The sequence below is a fragment of the Hypanus sabinus genome, chromosome 12 (genome assembly GCF_030144855.1).
Source record: "Hypanus sabinus isolate sHypSab1 chromosome 12, sHypSab1.hap1, whole genome shotgun sequence".
Taxonomy (NCBI): domain Eukaryota; kingdom Metazoa; phylum Chordata; class Chondrichthyes; order Myliobatiformes; family Dasyatidae; genus Hypanus; species Hypanus sabinus.
In genome coordinates, this window is record NC_082717.1 from 111,824,867 (window position 1) to 111,847,341 (window position 22,475).

Below are 22,475 nucleotides of genomic sequence, written 5' to 3' on the forward strand. Positions count from 1 at the left end.
ACCTCATCTCGAATGCCAAGCGATTGAACCTTCTTGACTAACCTCCCGTGTGGGACCTTGTCAAATACCTTGCTGAAGTCCATATAGACAACATCTTGTTTACATCAACTTGCCTGGTAACTTCCTCAAAAAACTCTTTAAGATTGGTTGACCTACCACACACAATACCATGCTGACTATCTCTAATCAGTCCATGTCTATCCAAATACTCATATCTGGTCCCTTAGAATACCTTTCAATAACTTTCCCACAACTGGTGTCAGGCTCACCAGCCTATAATCTCATGGTTTATCTTTTGAGCCTTTCTTAAACAACGGAACAACATTTGCTATCCTCTAATACTCCGGTACCTCAACTGTCGCTAAGGATGATTTAAATATCTCTGCTAGGGCCCTGCAATTTCTGCATGTCTCCCACAAGCTCTGAGGGAACACGTTGTCAGATTCTGGGGATTTGTCCAACTTAATTTGCCTCAAGTTAGCAAAACTTACTCCTTTGTAATCTCTATAGGGTCATTGACCTCACTGCCACTTTGCCTCACTTCTATAGACTCTGTGTCCATCTCCCGAGTAAATACAGATGCAAAAACATTCAATTTGGGACCTCCTCCATCTCTCTTGGCTCCACACACAAATTACCATCCTGATCTTTCAGAGGACCAATTTTGCCCCTTGCAATCCCTTTGCTCTTAACATATCTGTAGAAGTACTTAGGATTCTCCTTCACCTTGCGTGCTAGAGCAAACTCATATCATCTTCTAATCCTCCTAATTTCTCTCTTGTGTTCTCTTGTATTTCTTATACTCCATAAGCACCTCATGTGTTCCTACCTGCCTATATCTGCTATGCACCTCCTGTTTTTCTTAACCAGGGACTTAACATTTCTTGAAAATCAAGCTTTCCTAAAACTGTTATCCTTGCCTTTTATTCTGATAGGCGAATACAAGCTTTGTACTCTCAAAAATTCGCTTACGAAGGCATCACACTTACTTTTGAAGACATCTCAAATTGAACCTTGCCGGAACTACTAGACAGGTATATGGAGGGAATTAAGGTGGGTGGTTATATGGGAGGCAGGGTTTGATGGTCGGCAAAACATTGTGGGCCGAAGGGCCTGTAATGTGCTGTACTATTCTGTGCTTTATGTTCTATGTAACACAGCCTGACCCAATCTACACTTGCCAGATGCTTTCTGATACCACCAATATTGGCCTTTCTCCAATTTAGAATCTCAACCAGAGGACCAGACCTCTCCTTTTCCATAATTACACTGAAACTAATGCCATTATGATTACTAGATGCAAAATTATCCCCTATATAAACTTCTGCCACCTGCCTTGTCTCATTCCCTAATAGGAGATCAAGTATCGCATACTCTCTCATTAGGACTTCTATGTACTGACTAAGGAAACTTTCCTGAACACATTTGACAAACTCTATCCCATCTAATCCTTTTACAGAATGGGAGTCCCAGTCAATATTTGGAAAGTTAAAATCACCTACAATCATAACCTTCTGTTGGAATTCTTTGAAGGAGTAACAAGCAGGATAGACAAAGGAGAATCGGTTGATGTTCTGAAGGCCTTTGACAAAGTGCCAGACCTGAGGCAAATTAACAGGCTACGAGCCCATGGTATTACAGGAAAGATTCTAGCATGAATGAAGCAGTGGTTGATTGGCAGCAGGCAAAGAGTGAGAATAAAGGGAGCCTTTTCTGCTTGGCTGCGATGACTAGTGGTGTTCCACGGGCTTTATTGGGACCGATTCTTTTTACGTTATTTGTCAATGATTTGGATGATGGAATTGATGGTGTTGTTGCAAAGTTTGCAGATGATGTTAAGATAGGTGGAGGGTCAGGTAGTTGTGAGGAAGTAGAGAGGCTACAGAAGGACTTAGACAGATTAGGAGAATGGGCAAAGAAGTGGCAGATGGAATACAGTGTTGGGAAGTGTTGAGTCTATTTTCTGAACGGAGAGAAAATAGAAAAAAACTGAGGAGCAAAGGGACTTGGGAATCCTTTTGCAGGATTGGTTAAAGATTAATTTGCAGGTTGAGTCTGTGATGAGGAAGGCAGATGCGATGTTAGTATTCATTTTAAGAGGATAAAACATAAAAACAAGGATGTAATGTTGAGACTTTATAAAGCGCTGGTGAGGCCTCACTTGGAGTTTATGAGCAGCTTTGGGCCCCTAATCTTAGAAAGGATGAGCTGAAACTGGAGAGGGTTCAAAGGAGATTCATGAAAATAATTCCAGGATTGAATGGTTTGTCATATGAAGAGTGTTTGATGGCTCTGGGCCTGCATTCACTGGAATTCAGAAGAATGAGAGGTGACCTCATTGAAACCTTTCAAATAGTGAAAGTCTTTGACAAAGTGGATGGGGAGAGGATGTTTCCTATGGTGGAAGAATCTAAGACCAGAGGGACACAGCCTCAGAATAGATTGGCGTCCTTTTATAATGGAAATAAGAGGAATTTCTCCAGCCAGAAAGTAGTGAATTGGTGGAATTTGTCGCCACAGGCAGCTGTGGAGGCCAAGTCTTTTTGTATGTTTAAGGCAGAGGTTGATGAATTCTTGATTGGTCAGGGCATGAAGGGATAGGGGAAGAAGGCAGGAGTTTGGGGCTGAGGGGAAAAATTGGATCAGCCATGATGAAATGGTGGAGCAGACTTGATGGGCCAAATGGCCTAATTCTGCTCCTAAATTTTATGGGCTTATGGTTTCATATTTCTTGCAACTGTCGGCAATCTCCCTACATCCCTCTAAATCTCCTCTAAATCCCTCAGACTGTTAGGTGGTCTATAATATAGCCCCATTAACGCGTTCGTACCTTTCTTACTCCTCAGGTTCAGCCATAAAACCTCATTAGACGAGTTCTCCAGCCTGTCCTGACTGAGCACTGCTGTGACACTTCTTGTACTGAAACATACCCAGCCCAGAACATTCCTCCCACCAGGCTTAACCTTTTGATTGCTGACTTTGTCCTAAGTCTTAACATCAGTCTCCTCAACCTCTCCGCTATCTGTTCTGGCACTCTGGTTCTCATTCCTCCATGACTCTGGATTAATATCCCCCCCCCTCTCCCCACGCAGTACTAGCAAACCTTCTTGCTTTGATATTAGTCCCACTCCAGTTCAGATGCAAATGGTCTCTTCCGTACAGGTCCCACCTTCCATGGAAGAGAGAGCCCAATGATCCAAAAAAACTGAAGGTCTTCTTCCCACACCAGCTCCTTAGCAACATTTAAATTGTATGATCTTCCTATTTCTGGCCTCACTAGCACGTGCCATGGGTAACAATCCTGAAATCACAACCCTAGACATTCTGTCCTTTAACTTAACACCTAACTCCCTGAACTGACTTTGCAGAACCTTGACACTCTTCCTATCCATGTCATTGGTACCTACATGGACCATGACCTCTGGCTGCTCACCATCCCACTTATCAATACAAGATATCCCAGACCCTGGCATCCGGGAGGCAACATAACATCCGGGAATCTCGTTCTTGTCCACAGAAACTCCTTTCTGTTCCCCTTACTAACAAATCCCCTCTCATCACAGCTCACCTCTTCTCCCCCCTTCCCTCTGATCCGAAGAGTCTCTCTCGGTGTTTGAGACTGGAGCACTGTGACTTTCCTCTATTAGGTCATGCCCCCCGCCCCCACCACCTAACTGCTTCCAAAATGGTAAACTTTTTGTTAAGGGGGAGGACATTGGCTTTTTAAACCCTTTCCCCTTCCTGAATGTCATCCAGTCTCCGGTGTCCTGCACCTTGAGTGTAACTACCTCTCGAGATGTCCTGTCTATTGCCCCCTCAGCCTCCCAGATGATCCACAGTTCATCCAGTTCCAGCTCCAACTCCTAAACATGGATTGTTCGAAGCTGCCATTGAATGCGCTTCTCCCTGCTGCTCACACTGCACAATTATAAAAAAGGAAACAACAAATAAACCAAAAAAATAAAACTGCCCACAGCTTGTGGTGGGTGTGTGGAATCCCCTGCCTGGACTTGTGGTAGAAGACTAAGAGACTCTTAGACATGGATGAAAGAAAGCTGGAGGGTTTTGTGGAAGGGAAGGGTTAGATTGATTTTAGAGTTGGTTAAAGGTTCGGCACAACAAAGGGCCTGTACTCTGCTGTAATGTTCCATGTTGCTTGTTGTTCTAAAACAATTACAGAACGTAGAATAAGGTACAAGAGCTTCAGAGGAAGTGCAGCACAGGTAGATAATAGATTATAATAAGGTAGACTGTGAGGTCAAGAATCCATCTTATTGTATAAAAGTTCCATTCTATAGCTTTATAACAGTAGAGTATAAACTAATATCACTATTACAGAGAAAGTGCAGTGTAGGCACATGTTGAGGCAGACTGTGAAGTCAAGAGTCTCTCCAGTCTATCTAGTCCAAAACGTCATAAGAAATAGGAGCAGAATTTGACCTATGGAGTCTGCTCAACCATTTCATCAAGGTTGATTTATTTTCCCTCTCACCCCATTCTCCTGCTATCTTCCCATAACCTTTGTCACCCTGACTAATCAAGAACCTATCAATCTCTGCTTCACATGCATCCAGTCACAGGGGCCCCACAGCCAATTAGTTCCCCAGTTTCATCACTTTCTAGTTGTAGCTCATCTACTCATCAGCCACAACTCTTCGTTTTCTTGTTCTGCACTTTCTCTGTACTTCCGTTCCCTTTTCTTCACAGCACGTCAGTGACCTTGTATAGGGTATGAGCTCACTGGATGGCATGCAGTCTAAGTTTTTCACTGCATCCCAGTCCATATGACAGTACAAAGTGATCAATATGACATATATGATGCCACTTTATTTTCTTGCAGGCATTCACAGTAGAAAAAAAGAAATACAATGGAACCCATGAAAACTGCACACAAAGACCGACAATCAATGTGCTAAAGAAGAGAAACTGTGCAAATACGAAAAAGACAAAGAAATCAAATAACCATTATAACAATAAATAAGTAATGCAGAGAGCATGAATGGATGGAATCAGTTGAGTGTTGGGGTGAGTGAAGTTATCCACTCTGGTTCAGTCAAGTTGCTTTTTATTGTCACTTCAACCATAACTGCTGGTACAGTACACAGTAAAAACGAAACAACATTCCTCCAGGACCATGAAACAACACAAAACTACTCTAGACTATGTGAGACAGCACAAAGCTACATTTGACTTCAGATCTACAGGGGATTACATAAAGTGCACAAAACAGTGCAAGACAGTACAAAATTAATAAACAAGACGATAGACACAGTAAAGGGCAAATTACAATATAATAATAAATGATGTAAATGTAAATGTAAACAATGTTTTAGCAGAAATTGAGAAAGAAATGAGCAAAAATTGCAAAGGGAGTGGAGTGGTGTTCAGTTGAGTGTATGAGTGTGGAGGATGAGGGGTAATAACTGCTCCTGAACCTGGTGGTGTGAGTCCTGAGGCTCCTGTGTCTCCTTCCTGATGGTAGCAGTGAGAAGAGAGCGTGGCCAGGGTGGTGGGGTCCCTGATGATGGATGCTGCCTTCATGTGGCAATGCTCCTTGTAGATGAGCTCAGTGACGGAGAGGGCTTTTCCTGTGATGGACTGGGTTACATCCACCACTCCTTGTAGGCTTTTCCATTCTAGGGCACTGGTGCTTCCATACCAGGTTGCAACGCAACCAGTCACGACTCTGTCCACTGTGCATCTATACAAGTTTGTCAAAGTTTTAGATGACATGTCGAATCTAATACCTCACCAATACCATGCTATGGTGAAGAGCAGGGAAACTGGCCCATCATATCCATACTGGCTAGATTACACCCATCTGCGCTAAACCCATTCAACCAGTGCTTGGACATCATTGTTGGTTCCCCCTGGTAAACCACTAACCACGTCAATTCAAATTCTACTCATTTAATATAGAGAATGAGTCAGCTTTGCCACACATAAACAGGCATTGAAGCTCTCTGATGAGTTTGCCTGTGACCTTACTGTATAGTCCTTGAGCCATCTCATGCGAGGAAAAGAAAAGATTTCTAGGTGCAGGGATTAGCAGAAGAAAGCAGTTGGATGCTGAGTGGGCTTGTGGTCGTCAGAGTGGAGCATGTGTTTCCTCTTGGCAGTAAGCTTCCCACAAATATCCAGAAATAATCTAATAGTCAGACTTCGTGTCCTGGAACTCCCAGAAAAAAGGTTTATTAAGTCATTTTTGGATAACTGAAATGTTTTTTTTGTATCTTTCAAGAAGCAGTAGTTTTTAAAGGATGTCATCTGCAATAAAAGGAGTTTCTTTTTAATTCCTAGTTTAAGTGTTGGAAAAGCCTAAAGGTTTAACTCTATAAAAACTTGCACTTGGAAACTGTGTAGACTACCAAAATCTCACAGAATTGTGATTACCATAATGGACGGAATAAGCATGTGTATCTTAAGTCAATCGGACGACATTAGGTTTTGACAATTAATTGTGTGGTCATGTGTTCATTGTAACCCAAAGCAATACTGGAACATTTCTCTTGTTTTTAAACTTCCTGGAAAAGAACCAAAGACTGAATGGGATGCCCAGCTACAATTCCTAAATGGTTAAGGACACCATACTCTATAGGTCATCCAATGTTAGTGCAATGCAAAATTGCTAAAGCAGAAAATGATGGAAGGTGTTATTCTATTCTGGTGTCCATCTCTTCCCTTCCCTTTCCCTCTCCCACTATCATAACTTGTCCATCCCTCTGGTTCCCCATCTTCTTCCCATGCTCCACTGTCCTGTCTTATCAGATTCCTTCTTCATCAGCTCTTCCACCTAACAGCTCACAGCTTCTCACTTCACCCTCCTCCCCTAGTCTCAACCTACTGGCTTGTCCTCCTTTCCCTCCCTCAACCACCTTAACTTGGCTTTTACCCACTACTTTTCCAATCCTGATGAAGGGTCTTGGTCTGAAACATTGTCTCTTTATTCCTCTCCATAGATACTGCCTGACCTGTTGAGTTCCTGCAGCATTCTGGGTGTTTTATAAGAAGGAGTTATTATTTGTTCAGTAATACAGTATGGTTTAGGCCACACCACCACAGCAACCCCAACAACCCAGATTAACCCTAACCTAATGACAGGACAATTTATAATGACTAATTAACCCAGCTGGAATGTCTTTGGACCCACACGTTCCACAGTACAGATGGCACTGGAATTGAACTCCAAACTCTGAGACACTCCAAGCTGTAGTTAACAGTGACACTACCGTGGCACTCAATGTTATATGTGCGGTTATAGTGAAGCTGCTGGAACTAACGAAGGATCCCACTTCTAACATAAACTTGATTAACATAGTACAGGCCATTCGGCCCATGATGTGCCAACTTTTTAACCTACTCCAAGATCATTCTAATGCTTCATTCCCACATAGCCTTCCATTTTCTTTTCATTCAGGTGCCCATCTAAGAGCTTCTTCAATGAGTCTGCCTCTCCCAGCACCCCAGGCATTCCACACACACATTACTTTCTGTCCACAATTCCATCATGGCTGATTTATCATGCCTCTCAACCTCATTCTCCTGCCTTCTCTCTGTAACCTTTGACCCCCTGACTAACCATTTTAAATATACCCAATGACTTGGCCTCCACAGCCATCTATGGCAACGAATTCCACAAACTTACCACCCTCTCGCTAAAGAAATTCCTCCTTATCTCTTGTTGTAAAGGGGTATCTTTCTATTCTGGGGCTGTGACCTCTGGTCCTAAATGTCCTCACTATAGGAGTGTTGTTTGTTTATTACCAACCTTTCAGATCCTGATTTCTCCCCAATTGCCTTCTTTCCTTCTACCTCATCATCAAAATAAGTATTGATGCAGTATTGATGCTCTACCACTAGGTGCCAGTACTGATTGAAGTTTAAGTTTATTGTCATCTGACTGTACGTATATATACAACCAAACAAAACAACATTCCTCCAGACTATGGTGTACCCACAGAACATATATCACACACAGCACTAGCATTCCCTCTAACTTTTTTACAGCTGCAAGGACCAACCATTGCTCTGAGGAGGAAATTTTTACATGGCCTGAAAATTGTGTGGCACTTTAAATGTTTTTATTTGTAATTTATGCATGAAACAAACACAAACCACAACTCACAACACAAGTAAATGATATCAGGCAATCAGAACAGCTGACAGACACAATGGTAAAAGTAAAATGTTTTGACTAGGTGGCATCAGCGTTCAGCAGGCCAGCAGTTTATTAACAATGAGCTGCTGACTTCCATTCTGGGTTTATTGTTACAATTTGTAACAGTGTTGTAACTTGAAACACTGACAATGTAAGTACATCAAAACTCTAAAGTGGTTCAAAGTAATGGCTGTGATACATCTATTATTTATAAAATTTATGAATCATATTCATTAACATAATTAATTACAGAATTTTTCAAAATTATATTACCATTATACAAAAGAAAATTCCAACCATGCAGCAATGAAAGCTATGTGCGTGGGAGCATATCAGTTACTGCATGGCAGCAAACACACACAGCTTTAAGGGAACAGTGTGACAGCATATCAGAATCAGAATTAGGTTTAGTATCACCGCCATATGTCGTGAAATTTGCTAACTTTCCGGCAGCAGAGCAATGCAATACATGATAATAGAGAGAAAAAGCACTATGAATTTCAGTATGTGTATGTATATATATTCAATGTTCATTCAGAAATCTGATGGCAGAGGGGAAGAAGCTGTTCCAGAATCACTGAGTGAGTGCTTTTAGGATTCTCCACCTCCTTCCTGATGGTAGCAATGGGAAGAGGGCATGTCCTGTGTGGTGAAGGTAGTTAATGATGGACACTGCATTTCTGAGACACCACTCCTTGAAGAGGACCTGGATACTATGAACATTAGTGTCCATGATGGAGCTGACTAAGTTTACAAGTCTCTGCAGCTCACTTCAACCGTGCACTACAGCCTCCTCACCTTGCATATCAGACAGCAATGCAGCCAGTCAGAATGCTCTCCACAGTACATCTGCAGAAATATGTGAGTGTTTTTAGTGACAAACCAAATCTCCTCAAACTCCTAATGGAATATAGCCGCTGTCTCATGTCTTCTTTGTAGATGGATTGATATGTTGGGACAGGTTAGATCCTCAGAGATGTTGACACCCAGGAACTTGAAATTGCTCACTCTTTCCACTTCTGATCCCTCTATGAGGACTGATGCATGTTCCCTTGTCTTACACCTTCTGAAGTCCACAATCAGTTCTTTGGACTTATCGATGTGGAGTGCAAAGTTGTTGCTGTGACACCAACTGGTAGCTGGTATATCTCACTCCTGTACACCCTCTTGTCACCATCTGAAGTTCTGCCAACAATGGTCGTCTCATCAGCAAGTTTATAGATGGAACTTGAGCTGTGCCTAGCCACACAGTCATTGGGTGGAGAGAGAGTAGAGCAGCGGACTAAGCACACATCCCTGAGGTGCACCAGTGTTGATTGTCAGCGAGGTGGAGATGTTACTTCCAATTCGTACCAATTGTGGTCATCCAGTTAGGAAGTCGAGGACTTAGTTGCATAAACCAAAATATTATACTTTATGTAAGTTATTAAAATATAATTCAAAATGCATGTAGTGAAGTACAGCGCAGGCAAACAGTAAAATGTATGGTAAACAGTTTGCTGTCCTCGTGCCAAGTCCACAGTGGTGGCAGAGTAGTCGTTGATCTCTCAGCCTGAGAGAAGAAGCTGTTACCCAGTCTGGCTGTCCTAGACCTAGTGCTAGACAGTCCTATATTTAATGGTGAGCATCCCCAGAAGAGAGGCCACTGACTTACGTTTAGCCTGTGCCTACGAACTAGTGTTTGAGAGACCAGATGAACAGTTTACCAGTTGCTAGGAGATCTGTCATATGGGAACTCGACTTGCGATCACATTTTCTGCTTGCCTATGGATGTTTCCACCAGTGGAAGCATTTAGGATCCGAGGGCAGAGCCTCAGAATAAAGAGACTGAAATGAACAGGAATTTCTTCAGCTGGTCGATGGTGAAATTCATTGCCATAGAGGGCTATGGAGGCCAAGTCTCTGGGTGTGATTGATAGGTTTTTGATTAGTAAGTGGGTTAACAATTACAGATCGAAGGGAGGACAATGGGTTGAGAAAAGAAACAGCCTTGATTGAATGGCAGAGAAGACTTGATGGGCTGAAAGAGACTCCTGGATGGATACATGAAGCTTAGAAAAATAGAGGGCTATGGGTAAGCCTAGGTAATTGTAAGGTAGGGACATGTTCGGCACAACTTTGTGGGCCGAAGGGCCTGTATTGTGCTGTAGGTTTTCTATGATTCTAATTCCATTCCTATGTCTTATTGTCTGGGCTATGAACAGAACCCTGCTGTAACTTGGAGGATCCTGTATTGCTACATTGCACAGATGTTGCCAGGCCTTGAGGACCTGAGTTACAAGGTTGAATAGGTTAGGACTATTTCCTAGAGTGGAGGAGAATGAGGGGAGATCAGAGGTATACAAAACTGTGAGGGATATCGATAGGGTGCGACTAAAACTAGAGGTCATGGGTTGAGGGTGGAAGGTGAAATATTTAAGAGGAAGCTGAGGGGGAACTCCTTCACTCAGAGGGTGGTGAGAGTGTGGAACGAGCTGCCGGCAGACATAGTGAATGCAGATGCAATTATAACATTTAAGAGAAATTTGGATAGGAACATGGACAAGGAGGGTGTGGACAGCTATGGCCCAGATGCTGGTAGATAGGACTAGACAGAAGACAAGGTTGGCACGGAGTAGATGAACTGCAAATGTTTCTAGTAGTGCTCTATGACTCTATTGTAATCTCCAACTTAGGCTCTTGACTGCAGTGGCTCCCCTCTCAGATCACAGGATTGTGTCAAAGATTAATAAAATATACTGATGAACACAAGAAACAAAAATATTAGATTTTGGTAACGAGACGACTTTAATAATCAGCTCAACTTTATATATATTTCTGATACTGAGATCTTCACAACTCAGTTCCACACCAGATGGGGTTTGGCAGCCTACTTGAAAGTGTTTTCAGCATCATCTTCTTGAAAGCTCAAAGCTTCCTTTTCCCCACTGAGGGATGGTGGGACTCGGGTCCACAGGCTGGGACTAGAAGTGGTTAGTTGCTGTGACTTGAATAGGTAATCTGGGTTTTTCTTCTTTAGGAAAGGCTGTTTGATATGCTAGATGATGACCAGGGTTAAAGAGCAATAAGGAGAAGGTCACTAGCTAACCAGAGGAAGAAGATTTGAAATAATTGGCAAATGATTCAGGAATGTTTGATGATTTTTTTCCCCAAGTGAGAGGTTATTACTTTATGGAAAGGGCACAGTGAACACAATGAGTTGCAGATAGGTACTTGTGTACGTCTGAGCTTAGAGCTATTACAGGACATGCAACCAGGGTTCAATCCCTGCCGCCTACTGTAAGGAACTTGTGCATTTCCCCCATGACCACGAGGTTAGGGTCAGCAAGTCATGGGCATGCTATGTTGCTGCCAGAAGTCTGGTGCCTCTTGTGAGCTGCCCCCAGCACAATCCTCACTGGTTTGATTTGACACAAATAACGCATTTTACTGGATGTTTCGATGTTTCCTTGTACACGTTTCAGATCAAGCTAATCTTAAGTCTTTAAGTTTGCGAGTGTATGCAGAAGTCAAAGAAGAAAACAAGAAATATTTCTTGAATGTTGAGCTAAAGGGATTGGGTTTAAGGTAAGAGTGGAGAGATTTAATAGCAACTTCATTGTTTAGAATGTGACCTTCATGTGGAATGACGTGGTTGAGGCAGATACATCTAATGTCACTTGGATAGGTTAATGGATAGGAAAAATGGAGCACAGCAGTTCCTGAAGTGGGTGATATTGGCCCTGGGGCGGTGTGAGTTTCACAGGGGGGCAATAAAGATAAAGGAGTAGTTGGGGGGGTGGTGGGGGTGCTCGGTAGCAAGGGGGCAGCTGACAGAAATTTAATTTAAGAAATGAATTACTTATTATAAGCATTTTATCCACAGTGCCTCATATTTGATTACAATGATCATGTAATCACCTCATCTCTTGCTGAGATAACTGTGCTGCTCCAAAGAGCACTATATGAAATCATTCTTGCCCTTGGCCACTAGGCTCTATAATGGGTTAACCTGTAGCCAGAAAAGTGATGCCCCCCCCACCCCCCGTTAGACTGTTATTAACCTCTGTTTAAGTTCTGTTTTCCACACCCTGCTATCCTGGACTCTTTGTGCAATACTACCATCACTTCTTATCTGGATGATGTGAATGTGCACCCATTACTGTATAATATGACGGTAATTCTTGTACTGCCATTTTATCAGTGTGAACTTGGAAATCTTTTACGTCTTTTTTTAAGGTAACATATTTATTCTTTCTTACTTCGCTTCTGATATTGGTTCATCTGTGCACTTGTAATACTACCTTGACACTGTAATTTCCTTTGGGATCAATAAGGTATCTATCTATCTTTCCAGCTAACCCACCGTTCTCTTAGACTTTGCTTGGAGTGTGTTACAGTTGTTGGAGAATAATCTGACCCTTCTGTACCTGGCACATCATGAGAAATCTGGACTAAAGAAATTGTGTTTATTCCAGGCCTGGGCCACGCATTATTGCTGTTTGCTACTGTAGCACAGTGTTACCTAGTATGAGTCCCATACTCTAATCACACAGTGATACAATTCCAGTCAATTAGGATATGGCGTTCAATGGGGTTAAGTTCAGAATCTGCCCTTTCAAACAGTCTTGAGCGCATGTCTCTAGCCCGCAGCCCAACTGAGATATTGTACCTTTAGGTTTTGCCTGAGTTGTGATGACATTATAATTTTCCCCTTTATTGGTCACAGCACTTGAGGTTAGACATACACAATAGGTGATTGACCATGGTCATTAAACTATTATGAAAATGACAAAGCAGATCAAACGAGAAAGAAGTGCAGACAGTATAGTGTGGAGTATCTGAAATATGGATTTATACTAGCACCATGCAACCAACAGCAGTACATGTATCTGTTGTGTTTAAGAAACCTTTTCAAATGAGGCAATGAAAACCAATCAGGCTCCTTGGACTTTTGAAGAGAATACATTCTGATAAAGCAAACAAGTCCTTGGCTTATCTTCAGTCACTTTGTGAAAACTTTCTGAAACAGAAATCACTTCAAAACATGTTTGGCAGCACTTCACAACAAAGCTTTGATGGTTCGCTTGCTTCATGCAGCATTTCACTACTCACTGAATCTGGAGAGTCCCATACAATTGGAGAAGAACTAATTCTACCAGCAGTAAGGAGGTTCTGAGTGCAGTTTTACCCAAGTCACTAGACCAAATAATTAAAGCAATTGCACTCAGTGACAACTCTGTTCAAAGATGTCTGAGGATGTGGAAGACACATTGTGCAACATAATTAGCACAACAGAATTTGCTCTGCAGTTTGATAAGTCGGCTTTGCCAGGCAATGTATCTTTGTTTCTTGGTCATGTTTGCTTCATAAGGCATGAAAGAATGGTTTAAGAGTTGGTATTTGCAAAGAGTCAAGAAACAAGTATGAAGGGGGAGGCAATATTTCATGTTGTTGAGCAATGCTTCAAAGAGAAAGACATTCCACTCACCAACATTCTTACTTATGCAACAGCTGGGGCACTATCAATTACAGGACACCACTGTGGGGTTATTACTTTCTTGAGAAAAGATGAAACTAACATATTTACCATTCACTCTGTAATACACAGGCAGCATCTTGTCACAAAACACCCAAGTGATCGGCTGCACAAATCATTAAATACTGTTCTCACAGCAGTAAATCAAATCAAGCCCCATGTTCTCAATTCTCGACTATTTCAATAGCTTTGTATGGAGAATGATGAACAGCTTGAATGCTTGCTGTTGCACACATATGTCAGCTGGCTCTCTGAAGGAAACTGCCTGAGATAACTTAATGTGCTTTTTGAAACTGATGAAGTTCTTTGAAAACCCAGATGCTTTATTCAGTAATCAACTCAAGAACATTAGGCATGACATTGCTTATTTTTCATAAATATTGACAAAGTTTCATTAAATAAATATTTAATTGCAAAGACAGGATATCAATCTTATCAAAGTCAAATCAGTTGTCTTTACATTTCTGTCCAAGTTAACCCTTTTTAAGTGCAACATTGGCAATTGTGATGTTTTCCATTTTCCAAGCTTCTCTGAGTTGGAAGAGAAAGATAGAATACCACATGATGATCTTCAAGTACACTGCACCCACTGGGTGGGCTGCATAAAGACATTCAGAGAGATTTCAGGATCTTCTCTCGATCTGAATTCCAGATTAATAAATCTGTTCCTGAACACTTGCAAGGGAGAACTAACAGGAAGGACAAAGGAAGAGCTGATCTCACTATAAAATCACCGAGCTGTAACCAAGGTTCAAAAAATCATATCAAGACTTTTAGCTACAGAAAGATGTCTCCAAGAGCTGTCCTGCATGGTGGAAAAGGTCAAGATGTTCTTTATTGCCTTTCCAGCATCATATTTAGTGGAGGGCAGTTTCAGTGTGGTCACCCAACTTCTTTCAAAGCAACAAAACAGACTGCAAATCGCCGAATATGGAGGCCTGAGATTCCTTCTGAGTGGCATTCACCCTGACGTTGAGAGGCTGGGATCACTGCACCAAACCCGTCCATCTCACTGACGGTGAAAAAGCAATGCACTCTGAACAGTTGGACTTCACTCTCTAAAATGTTGACAAATGTTTCTGCTCTATTTAAATAAAGAAATTAGTTTCTTTGTAGCTTTAAATAGAGATGATTAATTTTTGAAATTATTTGTAACTGCTTTGAACTTGCTTGCCCTATTTTCTTTACCTGAGCACTGTAACTCAAAATTCTTTATAGTTTTTATATAATGGCCAGAAAGGGAGAGGGGGAACACTGGGGATGTGGTCTGGGAGCCAAGGACATGGTAACCTGAACAAGTTTGTGAACCACTGGTGTAGAGGGATATGGGCTAAACATGGTAGCTTAGATTAGCTTAGATGAGAATCTTGGACTAGTTGGGCTGAAGGGCCTATTTCCATACTATACTGTGTAGACCTGTTTTAGTATTGTGTGATTGCGTGACTAAAAGGGAGCAGGTGAATAGCTCTTACAGAGAGTTAAATGCCGGGTCCTGTTTAATTTAATGTAATGGAACTTTTTTCTGTTATAAGTTAGAAATAGATTGTCATATATTGCACCCAGAGGCTCATAGACTGCTTTGGTTGTGATATATGATCTAGGGTCTGGAATGGGTATCAGGAAATATCTTCTGGCAGTACTGTCGACTGTGCATTTTCTCAGAGTCACCAATAAGCTCCACCTATGTGTCCTTGTGCAGGCACGCTTTGCTCTCTCCTGGATGGAGAGGGGGACTCCTATTTTGATTTTTATTCAGAGATACGGCATGATAACAGGCCCTCCTGACCCAACAAGCCTATGCTAGCTAATTACGCCCATGTAACCGATTAACCTACTAACCCGTACGTCCTTGGAACGGAACCAGAGCACCTGGAGGAAATCCCCATGGTCTCAAAGAAAACGTACAGACTCCTTGCAGAGACTGTTGAGAGTTAAAGCCGGATCATCATTTCTGGAATAGTGGTATGTTATCCACGACTCTACTGTGCTACTCCATAATCCCATGGATGAGGGAAAACATACAGACTCCTTACAAACAGTCAACACGAGGAAATCTGCAGATGCTGGAAATTCAAACAACACACACAAAATGTTGGTGGAACACAGCAGGCCAGGCAGCATCTATAACTGTCCGAGACCCTTCGTCAGGACTGTCCTTACAGACAGTGACGGTATTGGAGCCAGGTCACTGGCACTGCATTAGCCACACTAGCTGCTACACTACTGTGCCACCACAGACTGACTTGGAGCTGTTCGATCATTCAGCCACCACTGGTCGCTTTGCACCTTTGGCTCTTCGGACAAGCACATGCACTAAATATCGGAACCGGAGGTTCCTCTTGTACTGAGCAGGTTAACTATTGCAACAACAACAGACTCAGTGCCAGAGATTTGACCATTGTGACTTTCCTCTGTTGGGTCATTCCCCCTCCCCAGTCATATCTAAAGTGATATACCTGTTGTTGAGGGGAATGGCCACAGGGGTACTCTGCACTAGCTCCTTAAACCCTTCCCCTTCCTTTCAAGATTAACTTAATTTGTCGCATTTTCATTGAAACATCGAAACATACAGTAAGCCGCATCACTGTCCGATAGAGCCGGAATACGAGCTGGGGGCAGCTTGCAAGTGTTACCAGCAGAGCACGCCACGATGTAGTAATCGGTACGGCTTTGGGGTGTGGGAACACTGGAGCGAAGGAGAAGTGCGACCTGCTTACAGTGAGTGGCAGGAATTGAAGGCTGGCTGTTGAAACCAGAGCACCATCAGCTGTGGGGAAAATGCGGAGGGATTTGCTGCCCTGATAAAGGGTTTCAGAGGAGGGCTGTCAGAGTTTACAGCGGGACATCCATAGGTTGTAGAACTGGGCTGAGAAGTGGAAGATGGAGCTCAACCCGGATAAGTATGAGGTGGTTCATCTTGGTAAGTCTAATATGATGGCAGAATAGAGTATTGATGGTAAGACTCTTGGCAGTGTGGAGGATCAGAGGGATCTTGGGGTCCGAGTCCATAGGACGCTCAAAGCTGCTGCGCAGGTTAACTCTGTGGTTAAGAAGGCGTATGGTGCATTGGCCTTCATCAATTGTGGGATTGAGTTTAAGAGCCGAGAGGTAATGTTGCAGCTATATCGGACCCTGGTCAGACCCCACTTGGAGTACTGTGCTCAGTTCCGGTCGCCTCACTACGGGAAGGATGAGGAAACCATAGAAAGGGTGCAGAGGAGATTTACAAGGATGTTGCCTGGATTGGGGAGCATGCCTTATGAGAACAGGTTGAGTGAACTCGGCCTTTTCTCCTTGGAGCGGCAGAGGATGAGAGGTGACCTGATAGAGGTGTACAAGATAATGAGAGGCATTGATCGTGTGGATAATCAGAGGCTTTTTTCCCAGGGCCGAAATGGCTAACACAAGAAGGCACAATTTTAAGGTGCTTAGAAGTAGCTACAGAGGAGATGTCGGGGTAAGTTTTTTACACAAAGAGTGGTGAGTGTGAGGAATGGGCTGCCGGCGATGGTGGTGGAGGCGGATATGATAGGGTTCTTTAAGAGACTCCTGGATAGGTACATGGAGCTTAGGAAAATAGAGGGCTATGGGTAACCCTAGGTAATTTCTAAAGTTAGTACATGTTCGGCACAGCATTGTGCACTAATGGGCCTGTATTGTGGAGTAGTTTTCCTATGTTTCTATGTTTCAGCTCAAGATATCGCCTGATAATTCTTTACCAGGCTGCCCAACCTGGTGAGTTCCTCCAGCACTCTGGTGGGATTGAACCCAGTCACCGATGGTGGACAGCTTTCTGCCAGCCACTATGCTACTGTAAAGAGCAGAAATAGGTTTTGAATCACAAATGTGTTAGGTTGTCAAAAGGCAGAAGATATTCCTCTCAGTGAACATAATTGAATATTGAAGTACATTGTTCCCCTCAGTAGATGCTGCCTGACCTGTGGAGTTCCTCTGGAATTTTGTGTCTGCAGATATTCTGTGTCTCTGAAGTAGCTGTTTTTTTTCAGGCTGATGCCAGCTTTTTCTACTCAGTGGCCACTTTAAGATCCTCCTCCTGTACCTCGTAAAGAGGCCACCGAGTGACATTTGTGGTCGTCTGCTGATGTAACCCATCCACTTCAGGGTCCGATGTGTTCAGAATCTGAATCGGGTTTAATATCTCTGGTATATGTCAGGAAACACGTTGTTTGGCGGCGGCAGTAACTTGCAATACATGATAAGAAAAAAACTACAAATTACAAACGGAAAAAAATATGCAGTGGATTACAGTTAACTGGGGCACATTGGGATCAGTACGTTTTGGCCCAAATAAGCAGCTGCTGCAACTGGCCAGTTTCATGGGAACAGTCAGAAAGATGTAAAAAAAGGCAAAGTAGCGTTCAATTAAGTAAAAAAATTACATATTTAAATGAAATATAGAACAAATTACATTATCAATATTACCACAGTGCTATAAAACTGTATTAGTTCCTAATGGTTATCAATGAAGGCATTCAGTGTACACAGCCACAGTCTTTAATTGACTGTAAATGGACAAAATCAGCACAGACTTCTTGTGTACAATAATGGACTGCCTTCATACAATGCTGTTGACAATTACATCCTCCAAATCTTCATTTTCATCGTAACATTCATGATGATTGCTAATACCTTCAAATTCTTTGTAGTTCCTAACTTGTTGTAGTAGTGAAGTTGTTTTATTTTCACTCCCAGTCGTTCCTGGCATCTCCAAGCCTGAATGTTTGAAACCACAGTAAGCAAAGGAGTTCAGAACGATCTTACTGCTAATTTCTCACTAGCTATCGGTGACAAAAATCACTGCTTTTTGAACACAAGCACATTGAACTGATGATATTTTAAAACTATTCATTTTAAGCACAGCCACACAAGTGCATGCATCTGACACTAGTCAGAAACTGTTGAGCAATCATTTCCTGCCCCAGTAAGGGGCATAGTGTCCCAAATAAATGAAGGGAATCCCGGCTATTTTCTCGATTTGTTTTTTGGTGTTTAAAAGTTTGTCCAAACAAGTGGTTTTCCCGATTAACTGATGGGCCACATAACTAGAATACACTAAGTTTCCCTCTAAGCTGTGCGTGTGCATGCGCACACACGTTTTTCAACCAGCGCACAAAGGAAATTAATGTGCGTACTAAAGGTTAGTTACCTAAAATAATGTAGTAATTAATAATTATATGTGTTGAAAATAATCTTTTAGCTAAATGTTTCTATTAACTAGTTAGTCGGTTTTTCAAATACCATAATGCACGTCACTAACTTATGTCACCTCACCTCTCCTGTTCCGGTTTGTACAGCTGCATCACGGTGGCAGCCATCTTTGGCGGACAGTTCATATTGTAAAGTTTACAAAGATCTGTTTCAAATCCTGTAGATAGCTTACTAAGTTTTTATTGAAAAAGAAATTGATTCACTATGTCGAATTGAAAAGAAGTGAAGGGCGTGAAACGCAAAAGAACTGCAAATTTATTTAAAGTTGAATGGCTTAACAAAATGGTAGAACTGCTACACCAAAAGCTCATGAGGTCATGAACATTCAGCTACGAGAAATATTTATGTATGATTCGGAAACTAGAGTTACTGTATCTGTTTGTATTGTCGTGATGTGAAAGTTGCTGGAGAATTTGCTAGTGAAAAGAAGTGGGATGATATTTGGAAACTTGACCTTTTGAAGCATCATTTGGCAAGTAAATTGCATCTGGACGGTATACAACAGCTCAGGCAACAGAACCTGTCGTTACCCATTACGGGAGTGCTACGCATGTTATGGTTGAATGCAGATGAGCAAGACCGAAAACAATCAAACCCAGAGGAGATCAAAGTCTACAATGTCTAAAATATCATGATTTTCTAGCCGAAAATCTAGACAGTTTAATGATTTCAAATTTTCCGTGCAAGAAAAAATTAAATTCAAACATTTCAAACTTTGCTCAAATGGTGGCATTTGTACTTCAAAATGAACAGTTTTGCGACCTTGCACAGTTGACGGACCTTTCTTCCGTCTAGTGTGGACTGTGAGAGAGGCTTTAGCCTAACGAATCAACTCAAAAACAAGCTGAGAAACCATTTAGGTGAATGTCATTTGGATATGTTAATGAGAATCAAAAGCTATCAATTGGATCGAAGTTCTATTAGTCTAGGTAGAGGTTACAAAGAATGGGTAAATGCCAAAGACAGGAGAGAGAAAAAATAACTGAGTGGCTTAAATATGTATGTTATTTTGTTGTTATTCTGTGAAGTTTTATGTCAAATATTTTGTAAACCTACATAAACTGTGCTATGTGCGCACATACTTTTGTCACAGGAAAAATATTTGCACAGCACAAGATTTTTGCGCACACTGACTACTAAAAATTAGAGGGAACATTGACTGTATATAAAAAAAGTTAAATAAGTAGTGCAAAAAGAGAGAAAAATAGTTAGGGGGTGTATCTGTGCTCATTGTCCATTCAGAAATCTGATCACAGAGGGAAGAAACTGTTCTTAAAACATTGAGTGTGCCTTCAGGCTCCTGTACCTCTTCCTTCATGGTAGTAATGAGAAGAGGGCATGTCCTGAGTGATGGGGGTCCTTAATGATGGGATACCATCTTTCTGAGACATCATCTTTTGAAGGTGTCCTTGAGACGGGGAAGCTAGTATCCATGATGTAACTGGCTAAGTTTGCCACTTTCTGCAGCTTTTTCTGATCCTGTGCAGTGGTCCCTCCAACTGGTCACAATGCTCCCCATGGTACATCTGTAGAGATCTGAGAGAGTCTTAGTGACATACCTGATCTCCTCAAGCTCCTATGAAATGTGGCCACTGTCGTGCCTTCCTTGCAATTGCATCAAAATGCTGGACGCAGGGTAGATCCTCAGAGATGTTGACACCAGGAACTTGAAACTGCTCATTCTTTCCACTGCTGATCCTTTGATGAGAGCTGGTGTATGTTCCTTTGACTTCCCCTTCCTGAAGTTCACAATCAACTCCTCGGTCTTACTGATACTGAGTAAAAGGTTGCTGCTGTGAAACAGCTCAACCAGCTGATCTATATCACCCCTGGATGTGCCCTCGCCACCATCTGAAGTTCTGCCAACAATGGTTGTGTCATCTGTAAAGCCATAGATGGAGTTTGAGCTGTGTCTAGCCACACAGTGGTGGCTGTAGAGAGAGTAGAGCAGTGGGATAAGCATACATCTTCAAGGAGCTGATGCCAGTGTTGTTTGTCAGTGAAGAGGAGATTTCTGATCTGCACCAACTGTGGTCTCCTGGTGACAAGGCCAAGGCCCAAGATTTTGTTTTTTGTTTGCACAACATTCTCTGTAAACTCTAGAGGCTGTTCTATCTGTAAATCCCAGGAGATCAGCCATTTCTGAGATACTCAAATCACCCCATCTGGCACCAACATTCATTCCACTGTCAAAGTCACTCAGATCACATTTCTTCCCCATTTTGATACTTGGTCAGAACAACAACTGAACCTCCTGTCCATGTCTGTATGGTTTTAGGCATTGAGTTGCTGCCACATGATTGGCTGATTAGCTAGTTGCATTTTCGAGCAGATGTACCTAATAAAGTGGCCACTGAGTGTATTTCAAATTTTCACACTTCATTGAATTCCTAGCCACTGTAAAGGGGTTTGAACTTACATCTACAGATCTCTGATCTGGGCCTCTGAATACTTACTTAGTAACATGACCACTATGCACAACACCTCTGTCTCAGCTGTAACTTGTTGTCTCATCTGGAAATTGGATCGCAGGGATGATTTGAAACCGCGATGGGAAATGTGCTGGTGAAAGGCAGGCCAGGCAGGGAAGTTCTAATGCTCTGCGGATCATCAGGGAAGCTGCTTGGGATGCCAGTAGCCCAACCACTTCAAGGTTCGACATGTGGTGCATGGTTATTTGAGTTACTGTCACCTTCCTGTCAGCTTGACGCATTAGTGCGTGGCCACTCTCCTCTGACCTCTCTCACTAACAAGGCGTTTTTGCCCACATAACGGCTGCTACTGGATGTCTGTATTAGGTATAGGAGGTAGCTAATAAAATGAGTTGTAGATATTAGTGATTGAGAAACTGTGAACTGGAGGCTTTAAAATTTATGAACCTGTCTCAAAAGTGAGACTCATGTGGCATACCAAAGAATGTTCTTTGAGGAAGCTACAAATGGCTGGAGCTGTTATGTTATTTTATTGCTAAATATTTCAGACACCCAGAATAAATCATCTTTGGGTTGATCGGAAAACGTAAAATGGGATCTGTAAATGGAATGGCTCCCATTTTCCTATTTGATCATCAGACAAGTCATCACCATCATGTTCCCATTAAAATTGTTCCTGTGTTGTTGCTTATGAAGCCAAATGACCAAAACTGCCTGAAAGAGGCAACTGGGCTCTGTCAAGTAACTTGATTAATCAGCTGTGACTCATTTTGATGAGTTTATGATGTTCAGGTCCAGTCTGTTCTGGAATTATAATCATAGCTAAGAACCAACTAGGGGAGGATCTCTAAGGTGGTGAGGGAGGGTGATTTATTACAGGCACAGCCTCCCCACTGTCCAGAACACCTTCTAAAGATGGTGCCCACCAGTAAGGGCTATCACCATGCAGGACATGCCCTCTTCTTGGTCTAGTTTATCACGATAAAGTCCTCCCCACCAAGGAACACATCTACACAGAGCATTGTTGTAGGAATCCAACATCAAGGGCCCCACAAACCAGGTCATGCTCTCCTCTTGCTGCTGCCTTCAGGATGAAAGTACAGGAGCCTCAGGACCAACACCTCCAGATTTTAGAAAC

At 42.3% G+C, this 22,475-nt stretch overlaps 1 long non-coding RNA gene across 1 annotated transcript; it reads left to right on the forward strand.

The window, feature by feature from the left end:
* The first annotated feature begins 945 nt into the window (after window positions 1-945).
* LOC132403296 (uncharacterized) lies at window positions 946-17,176 on the forward strand. The gene is made up of 3 exons (XR_009515234.1): window positions 946-1,034; window positions 4,841-5,025; window positions 14,203-17,176. It is a non-coding gene; the product is annotated as an uncharacterized LOC132403296 (long non-coding RNA).
* Window positions 17,177-22,475: the final 5,299 nt, after the last annotated feature.